At 37.7% G+C, this 12,770-nt stretch overlaps 1 protein-coding gene across 2 annotated transcripts in view; it reads left to right on the forward strand.

Annotated features, from left to right (window-relative positions):
- The window catches only part of LYPD6 (LY6/PLAUR domain containing 6), a 58,606-nt gene that overhangs the window by 19,544 nt on the left and 26,292 nt on the right, over window positions 1–12,770 (forward strand). Inside the window, exon 1 of one of the 2 annotated variants that reach the window (XM_088146538.1) lies at window positions 7,552–7,633. The exons of the other annotated variant lie outside the window; for it this stretch is intronic. The gene's annotated coding sequence lies outside the window, so the exon portion shown is untranslated. Of the gene's footprint in view, window positions 1–7,551; window positions 7,634–12,770 lie in introns of those variants that run through there. 2 annotated transcript variants of the gene reach the window in all.

Consider the following 12,770-nt stretch of genomic DNA (forward strand, 5'->3'; position numbering starts at 1 on the left):
TCACTGTCAGGGTTGGGGAGGGAGGGAGTCTCTTTCTCCTAGTTTCATCTACTGCATTGGGTTGCTGTATGGACAAAAGGTCTGTATGTGCATCCTTCTGTGTCTGGGGTTGGGATATTAAATGCAAGCTCCTGGAAGAAAGGTGAAATAATGCAACAAATACAGAGTAAGCATAGGCTCCATTATAGATACACTTTCAAAAGAAGAAATATGTAAGAGAGATTATTTTATGAGGTCTATTTGATTCCAGGCTAAAACTCTTCTGTTCTAATGGACTTTAAACTGATTTTTAACAATATAAATTTCAATTCTAGGTTGGATTTTTGGAATATGTCAGTATAGTTATTGCTGTGCAAATGCTCTGTTTTTAGGCCCTTTCTGGGTTGTTGAGTGTGTTTAATTTTTAAATGCTACAGTTTTATTATATTCTATCTTTGTGTACTTGTAGATAGAAAAGTATTGTAAGCTTCTACAAGTAAGTTAATAGCTCTTTTCACATCTTGAGCAGCACTTTTACAAATGTAAGGGACCTGTAGCTGCACCTGCAGAAGTATATAGCATTGCTGATTTATTCACAAGGAAGGAAAACTGCATGGACTAGCCCCACAGAGTTGGCAGGTAAAATTTTCTTGCTTTCATTTGCTTTCCATTGAAGTGTCAGCCTCTTTAGCCAGATTTAGCCTAGCTCCCCCAATTTTCTGTTTGCTGATCTTATTTGACTTGCACATTTAGAGGAAGAGAGAGATACAGTAGAAGTGGGCCACTAAAGACATTCCAGAGTTTGTTGAATTTCAGCTCCCCACCAGCATTGTTACTGGTGAGGGATGCTCGTAGTTCAACAACAGCTGAAGGGGCACAGATTTCCTATGCATTTGTAAGGATTTAGCTGTGTCTGCACATAAGTCTGTGTGCATATGCAAGGTTGATATAGCTGTGAACATGTACCGTATTTTTCCGTCAGACGCCACCATGTACAAGACGACCCCCACTTTTCCAACCCAAAATTAAGAAATCAATATTTTAAAGATAGTGCAGAACACATTTTTATTTAGTAATTAGTTAACATTTACCTGATACACTCGGTGGGAGGAGGTCCAAACCGTCTCTCTGCAGCTCTATTTCCATGCTCTTTTGCATAACTGATTACATTCAATCACGAGTGAAACTGCGGATAGCTTGTCTCTGCAAACAGACTTCCTCTAATTGGTTTGTTCAGCATCAGCTGACGTCAGTTACATAAGGCTTGTGATTGGAGGAAGTCTGTTTGCAGAGACAGTATGGGCAGTTTCACTCGTGATTGGAGGCTCGTGATTGGAGGAAGCCTGTTTGCAGAGTCAAGCTATTTCACTCGTAATTGGAGGCTAGAAATAGGAGGAAGCCTGTTTGCAGAGACAAAGTATGGGCAGTTTTGCAACCACCCGGTTCTCTCCTCAGCTTACTTCCTTGAATAAGACGCCCTTCAATTTTTAGCGTAAGGATTTTAGAAAAAAGTATCATCTTATAGTTGGAAAAATACGGTATTTTATAGATTATAACTAGAAGTTATTCTGGCTACCCATAGTGATTTCTCTGAATTAGGTTCATTTTCCAGAAAACATTTTAAGTAAACTTAAATGAACTGACCGGATTTTTTTCAATCTACCAAATTTTCCCTTCCTAGGATTCTTTGGATGAGCCTCAATGAGGAGGGGAACAATCCATGATAAAATTCATTTCTAAACAGATGTTCTTGGTGTTTCACTTTCCTTGAAACTACCCAACTGTTAATGTTGCTTTTCTTAACATAGGGAGTGTAGTTGCCTCCAGGAGACAATTTACCATATATTTGTTGAGACTTTATGATTTGAGCCAAAAAAAAAAATGCACATGCTTAATTACAGTATTACTTGGGACTGTTTGTCTTCAAAGGCCTATATGAACATTAATTAATAATCACAAAATCCCTGAGGAGCAGGTGAGTATTTATTATTGCCACATAACAGGGATTAGGAGGAAGAGATGGTGATTTTCCCACCTTCTCACCAGGTCATTAATGATAATCAAAATTAGTTTCGAGAGGAAGATGTCTCTCAGATGCTTTGTCCTCCTCCCCTCTTTCTCCTCCTAGTTAAAAACTTGGCTGTATAACTTTGCTGTGCGCTAGGCTTCAGTTGGCTAATGTTTTCTCACTGAAGATTCCCTCTTGTGAAGGCTGGAACTGTAAATTATCTCTTGGCTTGAATTTGCAATGGTTTGGATTGGAGAAGAAAAGAGGAAAGTCCAATTAAGTGGAGTCACTCACTGTTGTTCAGGCTTGCTGGATTTCTTTTCACTTGCCTACAAGAAAAGCAAGTAGAGGTGAGGGCAAGTCCAAAGGAGCAGAAGGAAATGAGAGCAGAATTTCTTTCAATTGTATGGTGGCTTTAATGGATCTTAATGAAGACTTTCTGGATAGTGGAGAACCACCTCAGGTTTTTTTGTTTGTTTTCATTTGATTACCCTGGTAATGGCTTGATTCTGAAGATAAATTAATTTAAAGGAAGTTCATAATCAGAATTTCTTCATTCCTCCGTCCCAGATGCATCTCTGGACATCTTCACCAGATAAGGGCCCTTTTCAATGAAGTGAGATGAAAAAGAAAAACGTCAACAAATAAGGAAGCTTTCTTCCATTAATTTTCTTGAACTAACATAACTTTGCACATTCCACAATTTTACCCTGACATTTAAATACAACTGTGAGGAGTCTTCTGACCTACTCTGCTCCATCGTGCCTCATAATAGGATTACAATTTTTTGCCTGGAGAAAGTTCTTACAATTAAATTGTTTCAGATACAAGCTTCCTCTTGCTGTATTCAGGCATCTTTCTGCCATCAGCTGTGTTCTGGCTTGATATATTTGCCTTTGGAACAGATATCAGGTCATACTACTCCATTTCTGAATAGTATAAACTTGAATTTGTGAATTTGAAGAATAGTAGAGAAGGAAGAGGTGGGCTAGCTACTCCTTTCACTGTGAAGCTCTCTTAGTTTCTTCTTTCTTTCTTTCCTTCCTTTTGTTTCACATCTGCATGGCATTGCTGGCCAAGTTGTAAAGTTTTGCAAGGATCTCTGAGAGACAGTCCTTTAGATTCAGTGTGGAACTGGATGTGATTTCTTCAGCTTATCCTTTCAACAGTCTCTTCAGATTACTAGATTCACAGTATCATTGTTACACTTTAAAGCAGAGGTGGGGAATCTGTGACCCTCCTGTAGCCGCTGACCAAGAATTTTGTGCATATTTGTGCGATAGCAAAGATGTGCTATTTTTCATTCTGGCTAAGGCTGCTGGGAGTTCAGCAGGAGTCTTAGGTTCCCATGCCTGCTGTAATAACTTAACAGTAATATGTAAGACTCTACTGTGTTATGTTCAAAACTCTATAATATTCTGTTGCATTCTGCTTGAACTGGCATAAAATGTTAGTGTTCTGTAGCATTCTGTTTTAACTGCAGTCACTAATCTAACTGAAATGTCCTTTGTAGGTGGAAAGCTGGACATTTTAATATTTGCACTTAAATATACTCCTCTGTTCTTTGGGGCTTCTTTATTATCTAAAAAGTACCCTGTAGTTGGCCTTCCCTTTGATCTCGCACAGGCCACAATGAATTTTACCAACCGTTCAAACATCTATATAGAGGAGGTTGCTCAGCTGCAGCCTGCTTTATTGAGGCCTCTGTGTTGAGTTAGAGCTGAAATTCAAGTTGCACCTTTGGAATATCGTCAGTTGTACTAGCACTGGCTTCATGTTGACCACCACTGTACTTTTCGTCACATGAAAGGTGCAAGTTACATTTGTTGCAGACAGGATATGGATCAACTTGATTCTACTACTTGATAATGAAAAGAGGCTGTGCTTTTGTCATAGAGGGAGGCAATGCACTTCCTTTGGCGGAGAATATGTATGAAAAATCGATAAAGGTAGAAATTAGACTTTCATGCATTAGAGTGCATTTAATCTGACCTCGATCCCTCTATCCCATTCTTTGGGCATCCTTTTGGTATTGAAAATATAATGGAGCACTGGCCCTTCATCCCAGGGAGACATGAATGCCTTACAGGGTCACATTATCTGGTGGCACCTTGTTTTGTGGAGGCTGAACAGCCAGTTGGTGGGGACACTTTTAATTTAGGCTTCTGCACTGAACAAGAGGTTGGACTCTAGGGTTCTAAGATGATGAGAGGAAAAAGTGCTTTCCTTTTGACAACAAAATGGCACTTTGCCCAAAATCTAGCTCTTCACTGTTGATAACAATCCCCCATAGAAATTGTGTTATATAAATCAGATGGATCTCATCAGAAATAAATAAAATGAAACTTTATTTTAAAAGAAGAAAATATATTAAAATTTTGGGGAGGGATGTCAGGAAAGTGGGAAAGGGAATAGGAAAGCATCAGTGAGAAGGGGAGACTTTTCATTCTGGACACAGGGCTGATATTTTTCTATTATTGATAGAGAGCCTCACCCACTCAGTAGGACCAATTGCTTCTCATCCTTATGCCACATAATCATGGATTATGATAAATTCCTTCTTTGTTCTAGAATGTAGTACATTATACTCTTTTCAACATGGTTTTTCTCCAAGATGAAAATTCTAATTATGAATGTGATATATTTATAAGGTGAGCTAATTGTTTAGAGAATATGATTGAGATTTTTTAGAAAAGAATGTCTTTAAACAGCATTTTGCTACCAGCCAATTTGCAGACTTAAAAGAAAAATACTGGTAAAATGATTTTTCAATAGTATTGTCTCAAGGACCCACATTATTTCCTATGAATGTTGAATTTGTACTATATTAACATTTGCTTATGAGAAGGTCAGATTGCTCTGTTCTGATTGTTTCCAGGCTTCTATGTTGAAATATATTGTACACTTGGTTGAACTAAATGTTTCTTTCTCCTTGAAGTTGCAACCTGATCTAATTCAGTCTTTTCAGCTGGATCAGCTTCAAGCATTCATTTTGTGATGCTCAAACGTTTTATATCTTTCAGTGTGCTTGTAAGCAGTGTGCCAAACTGTAATAACTATACCATAGAGGTTTCTTGGCAAAGGGGTTCATATTTCTGTGGATTATGCTGGCAGAGAGAACCCACCAGTTTCTTTCTTATCTTTGACTATGAAGGGGATCCCAGTTGGCTTATAATTAAAATTTCACCACTTTGCTTGAAGTTATTGTATTGGTTGGTTATATTGGAAAATGATGAGTATGAGACAATGTAAAATATTTTATGTTTTATATAAAGTTCAGTAGTAGAAATTACAGGAAACAGCAGCCATAGTGTATATAACTTAGCCTTGGCACTTAAGTCCAGTATGTTTACATCATCATTATTATTACTATTATTGTTATTATTATTATATTTTTATCCTGCCTTTTATATATTTTGGTTAACTCAAGGCTGTGAACATACTTAATACTCCTAACTCCTATTTTCTCCATAGATTTTTTTTCCTAATTTCAGAAACGGCATTCTGAAAGCGCTCGTTTTAATTGGAAGCTGAATTATGAGCTATCATGGATCACTTAGCTCAACTTTCAATTTTTGCTATTTTTACTTAAGCAATATTAGTCAAGGAAACAGTCCATATTTCAAATGTTACGTGGTGACACTTTTGACTACAATGACTTCCTGGACATAATTACACCTACGTGTTAAGGCAGTTGTAGTCGAAGGCTGAGCCTGTAGGGTGGGAGGCTAAGTGTCTCAAGCTCCCTCTCCAGGAGCCCTCTGGATTTTCACACATAGGTTTTGCCTCTTGCTTTAGGGTAGCAGCTTCCTGTTGTCACTGCCTGTCTTTCAAGAGATGCTTTTCCTGACTCCAGTGTGTGTGAGAAATGGTGCTCTCACACCCTATGTATTCTTTCTGGCTGTTAAAAGATAAAAAGTGTAAAAAGTGTAATAATTTCAATAGTGTACCTCTGACTCTCTAGCACAGAGGTATTCAAGTAGATGATTCAGCCCTTCCCTTCCTAGATGGGAACTAGATAAACTAGATGAATCTAGATGAATCGTATCAGAGATAAGTAAAATTAAACTTTATTTAAGAATAAGAAAAGATAAAACATAATCTTCCCTTACTCATTTTAAAAATTAAAAATGAAAGCATTTATTTCTGAAAAAGAGAAATTTTAGAGCTGTCCAGATAGCAATAAAACAGCGTTTAAAAGTAATGTACAAAAGACAATAGAGTGCTCCTGGCATACCATAATTTGCTTGTTTTATGTCCCCAAATCTTGTAAAAAAAATAGCAGATTGATTATATGTTTCAAATTAATATTAAAGTGTATAAGAAAATTCTAGAGAAAAATTAGTATCTTCCTACAGAGTCATACAAATGGATAGAAGGCTAAGATTACTCAGTTTATATTAAAGCATAGACTATTTTCTGTTTATGACTGAATGTCATATTTGAGGGAATGTCAAGATTTTAGATCATGCCCCATAGGTAGACTTCTAGATCTTTATTTCTTTGGCGACTGAATCTGAGGCTTTAAAATGTATTCAAATGTCTGATAAATGTGACAGGGGAGCATGTGTGACTAAACACTATTCTAAAAGCATATGGAACTGACACTTTGATGGTATGATTTATCTTGTTTTTTTTAAGTATTGCATTTTTACTTTAAAGGATCTATGTTTGTTCATACATTCTTTTTTAAAATGAGATAGCATGCTTTTCATTAACAAACTTCTTCAAAAAATAACAGTGATGAACACAAGACAAAATTACACCACAATAATGAAAAACCCTAAAACAATCAGAGCCATGATCTCTCTGTCTTTGTCACTCTGAATGGATTTCTTCAGGAGACAAGCGGAAAGGGTCTGTCTCGCAAAATGCAGGCATATTGATAGGAGTCAAGGAAGCTGGACTCAAAGAAAGGTCTAGGTCTTTCACAATTGAGAGCGCCCCTAAATTGTAGCCTAGGTGTGGATGAGCTGATCGCCTCCCAGCACCCATGCAGTTGCATTCTGCACCAGCTGAAATGCCCAATACATAGACGTCTGTGCCGAAGTCTCTAGCAGCCTATTCCCACTGATTTTGCTACAGTATTGGCATGTAGTCAAGCAAGTTGCTGTTCTGGTGCAGCATGACTGTACTTGCACCAGTTAAATTACTATCACCACACACGCTCAGCAAAAGTCACTGGTATGTGTAAAGATCCTCCCACTGATTGCTGATCAGCCTTCTGCAGAAGCAGTTACTAATGAGCATCTCAGCACAGATGGTACAGTTTGGGAATACGGAGAAGTTTCTAACATGGTGATTGGCAGGTGTATGCTGCAGGAGGAATGATTCAGAATGCCTTCTAAACACATTTGCTGCACTAAGTATGTTCCATTTCAATGAATTTATCCTACGGCATCTACAAGAAATAGCTTATAGTTGAAATTTGAGCCTGAAGTCCAGTTTCTTGGCATGGTTGACTGCAAAAATTGTCTTGGTGGAAGTTAATAAATTGTAGGCTTAGATCTATCATGGTTTTCATTTTGTCCTCAGCTCTTTCTGTGTGGAAACTGCTGCACTGATCCATGTCTAACTGGACCTAGGAAATTAAGCAACCCTAAGTTAGTAAAGCACATGATGCTGGTATAGATGTAATGACGACCGGTGAGTTTTATCTTTATTCATCTTGGTTAGCTAGAATCACCACTGATTTCATTTCTAAGCACAAAGAATTCTGATGGCAGAACACATGCAGTATGGCCACCACCAGCCTGATTTGGGGGGACAGGAGGTGGTTTGCACAAAGAGGTTTGATGGAACCATAGTTTCCTTGTCCCTCATCTCAGCCAAACTGTTGCAGTGTCAGGAGAAAGGAAAATGTCAAGTAGGGAAGGGATGTTAAACTAATCATTTCTCTCCTCTATTTTGCTGCTTTTCCCTTAGCTCAGAATTCTGAACGCATTTGTGTTAGGTGAATTTAAGTAACTGTTGGGGATGCTAGGTTTTTCATATATCAAAACGTCCTTTTAAAAATTGCTGTTGAGCAAAGACAGCACGTATTTATGAAGAATATTACAAAAAATATGTTAACCCATAGTTCAAGCCAAGTATGCATGCTTGTTGTGGTTTCATTTTGTAGATTTTGAATAAGCCCCTTTAGCATAGACCAAACTGCTTATGTAAGTTGTATTGCAGTGAAGGGATCAGGCCTTCTCTCAGCAACTAATGCGCATTCAGATTTATCTTGTGTTGCAGTCAATGTGATCATGTTTAATATTTCAGTCACTCGGACTAGTTTGAAGGAATGTCAGCTTAAACTCGTTCTCCCACATGTCTAAAAGCAGTGCTGGAAAGATAAGTTGAAATTATGTTACTTGCTAGCTGCAGAAGGACATGGTTTCAGTACGTGCGGCTTTCCATCTTTGTTGCCCTGGGGCTGGGTTAACAAATATAAAATATTCATTTCATTCTTGTTTTCTGAAAAGGAAGCTCTCAGTTATTAAAATGATGAGAACACAGGGCACCTGGAAGGCTAGGTTCAGGGGACGGAACAATATTCAACTGCCATTTTATCTTGTAAAATGTCTTTTTTACTAAAATATATAATCCAATATTTGATCCTGAACTGGAGTTTGATCTGTAAAACTACATGTTCATATTTAACTCTACCGCATTTTCAGTTTATGCTTTTTCTGACCTCTGAAGGGCAGAAGTGGTTTTAGTTACTCAAAGTTTGTATTTGGAAATTCTTTAATGGCTGATAAGGTTTACTTGATTTGTTTATCTCCAGTGCATCCTCTCTGTGCAGGAGGTATCATCATCTGTTAAGTATTTGTGCCAAATGCAACTTAGTATATTTGAATATTAATTGGAACAAAGTTATTCTGTATAGTTGGTGAAGAGGCTACAGTTAGATTCAATTATTTCTTTTATTAGAAAATTATTTTGACTTAATATGCTTTAGATATGGGAATGACTTTCAAGCAGTAGGTTGCTTTTCTCAATGCAGCTTCTTCTTTTTGAATACTTCTGACCAGCTTTCTCCACACATGATGGGATTACAGTTCCCAGAATTCTAAGCCAGGTAGGATTTGAGGATTCTGGGAAGTACAGTCCCAACACTTTTGGAAGACACCAAGTTGGAGGAAGCTGCTTGTGATTACATGCCTAGTTTAGACATATAATCTGCCTGGCCCCTTGATTATGACCAAAACCATGCTGCTTTGATTTCCTGCCCTTCCATAGCTGTAAAAAAAAATTGCCTGGTTTGAATGTCCATCTGTCCCATATGCTTTTGCATTACAGTGGAAGAGCAATGTGAAAGACTTTACTTATTTCAAACCTATTTCAAATTGTGGGTATTAGATAACACGATAAGAATACTACCAACAGTTGTTGAATCTCTGTGTGTGGTTTCTTAACTTGCTGCCAAGTAGATCAAAGTTTAGCAACATCTGAAAACCAAGATGCCACTAGATCTGGAAGATTAATTTAAAATCTTCATAGTTTTCATGAGATTTTGTTAGTTTTGTGTAACAACTTGGTGGTCTTGCAAGATTTTAAGGTGTTGGGGTGTGTGAGGGGAACTCGAGTCAGATTGCACAAAGATAAATGGGAACAAAGCAGGTTGTTGAACCTTGATTTAAAAAAGAAAAGCATTGCTGTGCAGAGTATAGTTGCTAATTCAAGGTACAATGGCATGTGCTTGATACATTCAAGAGCTCAATGAATATACCTCTCTTCCTGTTATTTTCTTTCTTGCACTTCTCCTGAATTTTTGGAATCTACTTAAGAGCTGTTCTGGAATATTGTACAGACAGCAAATGGTTTAGAGAGACTTGTGCTCTCTTTATTTGGAATAAAGCTTGTAATTATACTTTCTTTTTACTTTTATTTACTATGTTTGTCTTACCAAACAAAGTCTGTGGTTCGAACATAAGGGGCCAGTATAGGCAACACTGCAGAATCTTGATTGGAAAATCCCATTCATTCATTCATTCTTCTGTTTAACACAGGGTTTCCCAAATTGTGTCCCTCCCTTGGAGAGGTGCAGACAGAGTCCAGGGGAGGTGTGAAGAACCTTTTAGTTGTACATTGTTACAATAAATCTACCTTTCCCAAAATGCTAATTTCAAGTGAGTAATGTGGTGGAGGGGGCACAAACTTTGCTTTTTTATATGTCTTTATTAAGAAATAAAGTTTCACTGTATTGTTTTCACTGTTCACTTGTGTTCATTTTGGTGTTTGGATTTTTAGGGGAGGTATATACATTAAGATTACACTAAAGCAGGGGTGATGGCAACAAGTTTAGAAACCCCTGGTTTAGTAAATGAAATTTGGTATAGAGCTGTTTTGATGATGCTACAGTGTCTTTGAATGTACTTTTTAGAGCTGTCAGCTGAGATCTATTTTAGGGCCAAATAATGGTCAGCTGGGGATGGGGGAGGGGAGATTTTAAAATAGTCTTCAGAACTTGCATTATTATTATTTTGATTATTTGTCGGCTTTGCTGCAGACTTTGATGAGCAATCTTATTTCAAGATGTGTTACATTTTATATGCCCCTTTGAGTCACTGTAGATTGAAAATGCAAGATGTAGGCACACTTCTGCAGAGAAGAGCAGGCAAGTGAAAGAGAGCTGTGTTCACATGGTACTTTAAAAATAGTCTGGCTTTTCTAGTTCTGAACTCCGTTTGCAACTTGCAATTAGCAGCAAAGCTAGATGGGCCACTTTTCAGAGAGTAATTAGTACACTAATTGTGCTTGACTGTTTGGCCATGCTTGCATGTTGTAATTGAGGTGGAGTGGTCAACTCCTTCCCTGGGTCTGCTCAGAGTCTTACTGATGATAGTGCAATATAATGAAGCTTGCCTAGACTTCAGAATGGATGGAATATGTCTGACCTTTCCCAAGGCTTGGAAGAGAAGCAAAATAGAAAAGTAAAAATGAAAGGAGGTGTCTGGGACAGAGATTTTCATAGATGACAGAACACTTGAAGCAGAGAACAAACACTGGTCTTTTACAAAATGTCAAAACAGCCAGCTGAAGAGAGAGCATGATTGCGGTAGGAAGGATAAAGCAACCAAATGTAAATATAAATGTTTAAAAAAGAAATTTGAACTATTTAATACAACTAATGAGATTCTCAAACCTTCTCCCCAGAGGCCCAGTTGAGAGTCTGACAATCATGGAGGCAAGCAATGTTGAAATGGTGGCAGTGTGAAGACAGTAAGGCACAGAAAAAACTATCCATGAAAGAAACGTAATCTTGTTTTTTTTAGAGGAACAGGGATATTAAAAGGGAAAGTAAATTCTTATTTATCATTTATTTAAAATGTCAATCATTTAGTCTCTTTCTAACTTCATCTGTGTATCTTCAAATCAGTTGCCTGCAATTTTATCCAATGGGAGACTATTAAGGAAAGGCAGGAAAGTTTGACGAATCATCCAGAGCTAGGTCTATTCCCACAGTTTCAGAAATGCTGAGTTAACATATTGGCTTTCACCCAGGGTATTGTTGTATCCAACAAGTGAGTCACAACTACATTAAATCAGAATGGTGGCATCTTACTTTTTTAATTTAATGCAAGGATGGAGAACTAACAGTCCTCAAATATTGGAGTACCCCTCACATCAATTCTGCCATTAGTCATAGTAAGTGGAGTTGATAGTAGTAGAAGCCCAACAGCATCTGGAGGACTGCTAGTTACCCATTCTTGTTCTGAGGGACAGGCAGAGAAAGGATGTCTAAGGGCAAGGGCAAAGGCGTATTTTTTAATAGGTAGATAGAAATGGGAATTTCAGCAGACTTGGCTGTTATCTCACTCCTGTGTGACCAACTGCATTTATAAATCATTCTGTCTGGGGAACAATTATTTATAGAGCAGTTATTACATTTGGTCATCTTAAAAAAAGAGGCATTAAGATTTACATATATAGTTAAAAACAGATCCAAATATAGGTTCTCCAGCTGAATTCATGGGTTATCTGTTACTGATGCTAAATTGAAATAGCTCTTGGAATACTTATATTTTATACCACGCTATAAACATCTGGAAAAGCTCTCACGTTTAACTTGCTATCTGCTCTGTTCACATCCTCTTCCACACCTCTACCTAATAATTGGACATTTCTCTGGAGTAGCATAGAAGTTGTTGTTGCTCATGCAGATGTGGGGTCTTGCCCTTTGTCAAATTTAATCCAGTGTGTTCCTGCCTGTTTCTCTGAATTTGTTGTGCTTGTCCTGACTTTGGTGGAAATTGAATGAAATGCTTCCAAATGTAACAGTAACAGGAAAAACTCTGTGTTGTGAAACTGTTCCGTGTATTTTCTCTCATTAAAGTGATTATAAAGCAGAGTACATGTACCCAGAAAGGTGAGGCTGTGAGAAATGATGGGATAAAGAGAAAACTCATAGCCGGTATTCACTTTGAGCAGAATTTACACTGCAGCACTTTATAGGTGTAATGTCCTAATTCATTTTGTACAGGGAGTATGTTTTGTACGTTAAAAATGGAGTTGCCAGTTGCCTGATTCTTGGTAGCAGAGATGGGAAACCAGTGGCATTCTGATTTTGCTCAGCTCCAAGCATCCTTTACCACTGGCCATACTAGCTGGTATTGCTGGGAATTATAGTTAGTGGTACCTAAAGTTCCCATCCATGCCTCAAAGGAATGAAGTATGACCTTAAGCCTGCCTAGGGTTTGCAGAGTCTATCCTGCATTTCAATCTGATGCTTACTAGGAATCATAAGGTAAGGGCAAAGTCCGAGAACTTTCTATCTTGTTTAGATTATATTATT

The sequence above is a fragment of the Python bivittatus genome, unplaced genomic scaffold (genome assembly GCF_059951505.1).
Source record: "Python bivittatus isolate LINGU-HERP-01145 unplaced genomic scaffold, Pbiv_v1 ctg000480_np1212, whole genome shotgun sequence".
In the NCBI taxonomy this organism is placed as follows: domain Eukaryota; kingdom Metazoa; phylum Chordata; class Lepidosauria; order Squamata; family Pythonidae; genus Python; species Python bivittatus.